Genomic DNA, 3,517 nt, shown 5'->3' with positions numbered 1-3,517 from the left:
CCTATAGCTCTGCTGGCTTTGTGGCAATAGCAGGAGCAAAAAGTACTAAGGGTTTATTCTGGTCACTGAAATCAGCAGATCTGACTCCACTACAGACAGGAAGCAGACTGGCTGAGGAAGAGTTTTACATTGCCACTCTTCTGAGCATCACTGCACTTTCCTGCAGGGAACAGGTAATAAAAATGTGCTTATTTAGCAAGTTTGTAAGTTTCCACAGAAGACATTGACCAGGAGTGGGGGAAGGAGCATCAATGAGTATTTCTACTGCTAGCAGCAGCCATCTTGCTAGGCACCAACCCCAAGTGTTCTCACTGGGATGTTAATCTGTTTCTAGAATGAGACCCATACATACAGACCTCACTGCACCCACACAGTTCCTCTTAAAATGCGCTATCAAGCCCATGGGCTGGACATGACCTTAAATGTTAAATAGGTCAGGTTCTTATTTCTAGTTAACCGATTGAGAGTTTGTTTATGCTCCTAGCCTGAGTCCCCATGCTACCCAGGTCATTGGCAATCATGGCATTTCTCAGGGAGGTGAGCAGAGAGAAGAGGGAGTAAATAATTTGTAGCAGGAGACCACTAAAGCCAGTCATCTAGTCTATTCTCTGCAACACCTTAGGGATTTTGTTCAGTATTTCATTAATGATCTGGATGATGGGATGGACTGCACCCTCAGCAAGTTCACAGATGACACTAAACTGGGGAGAGAGGTACATATGGTGGAGGGTAGGGATAGGTTCCAGAGTGACCTAGACAAATTGGAGGATTGGGCTAAAAGAAATCTGATGAGGTTCAACAAGGACAAGTGCAGAGTCCTGCACTTAGGACGGAAGAATCCCATGCACTGCTACAGACTAGGGACCGAATGGCTAGGCAGCAGTTCTGCAGAAAAGGACCTAGGGGTTACAGCAGACAAGAAACTGGATATGAGTCAACAGTGTGCCCTTGTTGCCAAGAAGGCCAATGGTATTTTGGGCTGTATAAGTAGGGGCATTGCCAGCAGATCGAGTGACTAGATTTGGCACTAGTGAAGCCAAATCTGGAGTATCGTGTCCACTTTTGGGCCCCCCACTACAGAAAGAATGTGGACAAATTGGAGAGAGTCCAGTGGAGGGCAATGAAAATGATTAGGGGGCTAGGGTACATGACTTATGAGGAGAGGCTGAGGGAACTGGGCTTATTTAGGCTGCAGGAGAGAAGAGTGAGGAGGGATTTAATAGCAGCCTTCAACTACCTGAACCTGAAAGGGGGGTTCCAAAGCAGATGGAGCTAGGCTGTTCTCAGTGGTGGCAGATGACAGAACAAGGAGCAATGATCTCAAGTTGCAGTGGAGGAGATCTAGGTTGCATATTAGGAAAAACTATTTCACTAGGAGGGTGGTGAAGCACTGGAATGGGTTACCTAGGGAGGTGGTAGAATCTCCATCCTTAGAGGTTTTTAAGGCCCAGCTTGACAAAGCCCTAGCTGGGATGATTTAGCTTTGAGCAGGGGGTTGGACTAAATGACCTCCTGAGGTCTCTTCCAACCCTATTCTTCTAGGAGTGTATGATTTCCATTATCCCTTAACCCATACCTGATAGATGGGCATTTAGTCCGACCCCTGGAGCACCTCCAGTGATAGAAATTCCACTTCAGCCTTCAGCGGTTCCTTCCAGTGCCCAAGCAAATGAATTGATTGCTGGTAAAAGGTGTGCCCCCAGCTGTTGCTGTAGCTTCAGCGGTCCCTTTATTCCCCAGAGAAAGTAAAACGTAACACGAGTATCAGCAATGCAAGCTTTGTCCCTGCAGCTGTGCCTCAGTCAGACTCTGCTGGAACACTCTAGGGAGGAGATGTCAGTGCAGTCCTTGGACTCTCTGCTGAGACTGCCAAGGAGGCCACTTGACACCAATGGTGAGCAGCCACTTCATGCAGAGCTAGACTGAGAAACTAACTTCACCGCAGTAACTTTTGCTCACCACAGACCTGGGGAGGATCAGAACAAGCAAGAGCCCATCATCAAGCCCCTCCTCATCCAGACTGCAAGGCCATTCTTACAACTCCATGTGGCTCTCAAAGGTTTCATTTAAACAGCAGAGTATGGAACCTTCTGCCTCCACGTGTATTTTGTGTTTATTGTTCAGTCACATCTAGACGCCCTTCCCACCACTGCTTGAGACCTGGGGAAATTTGATTTCACATGTTTCTCTTACACCGCACCTTCCGTAGATGAAGCTGACAGGAGATGGGGCTGTTGTTCAATAAAGGGAGATTTGAGTCCAAAAGAGAGATTTGCTGACATTTTGCGAACTTCAATCCTGCTCAGCACAGCTATAGAAAAAACGGGAGTTAGAAGCAGATGACTCAAGGGTCAGGCACGAGAAAAGGAGCTTTAAACCTCATCAGACTGAAGCAGGAGACATTAGAAATCACTGCTACTATCCTATGGCCAGTCACTGTGAAAAATGGTGAAGACGCCTCAGTGCATTTCCTAGTAGAGAGAGTTGTCCACATAATTTTTTCTACATTGTTCTTTGCAGAGGTAGTCCTCCCCCAGCCTTCCCTTTTAAGGGACTGTAAATTTAGACAGTGTCATTACAGACAATACAGTTTTAGGTGCATGGAACAGGTCTTGGTTTGTTTTGTAAAGCACCATGTACATTTAAACAATGAGGAGTCCGGTGGCACCTTAAAGACTAACAGATTTATTTGGGCATAAGCTTTTGATAAATCCATTAGTCTCTAAGGTGCCACCGGACTCCTCATTGTTTTTGTGGATACAGACTAAACACGACTACCGCTCTGATACCATGTACATTTACAGCACCTTAATTATTCATACTAAAGTCACAACTGGCCCCATTTTTGATAGTCTCAATGGGAATGGCCAAGGACTGAATGGGGCCAGAGACACCAAGGCCTTTCCCCAGTAGTGGTCCTTTTAAGTTAAGTCTGAGGCACAGGGTGGGGATGGGGGTAGTAAAAAGCATGTACTACCACTATGTAGGATTTACCTGATTGGGGGAATAAGTAATCCAGCACTTTTCACCAGCACCATTTATTAGAAAGTTTGGTTGTGGTTTAAAATAGGCAAGGGGAGGGGGGAAGAGGGAGAAAATCATTTTCAACATATTTTCTCCCTGGAGTTCTAAATAAATTCTGCGTCGTCCACAAGATTGCCAACTAAATCCTAACTACCTCATTGTAGTGCTGAGGCAGAGAGAGAGCACAGATGATGTTTGTGGCATTGGCAGGTTTTCTTTGGACCTTGCAAAGTGGAAGTTTGATCTGGAAGTGATCAAGGGACAAGAAGTATGAATGGTGAGATTTGTGACATTTCCGAAGTCAGTTTATAATCACAATGTAATAAAGGAAACAGAAGATGAGAAACTGTGTTGCATGTACACCATATACGCATACAAAGGGACCAGTAGGACCTAATTTTGGAAGATGAAGCACCTTCCAACAACAACTGAAGGATCAGCATCAGGCAGAATGCTGGCAGAGAGAGAGAGAGGAAAAATACATGACTAGATC

The sequence above is a fragment of the Lepidochelys kempii genome, chromosome 1 (genome assembly GCF_965140285.1).
Source record: "Lepidochelys kempii isolate rLepKem1 chromosome 1, rLepKem1.hap1, whole genome shotgun sequence".
NCBI classification, from domain to species: domain Eukaryota; kingdom Metazoa; phylum Chordata; order Testudines; family Cheloniidae; genus Lepidochelys; species Lepidochelys kempii.
The sequence above is the reverse complement of the archived record's forward strand: the minus strand, read 5'-3'. Positions refer to the sequence as shown.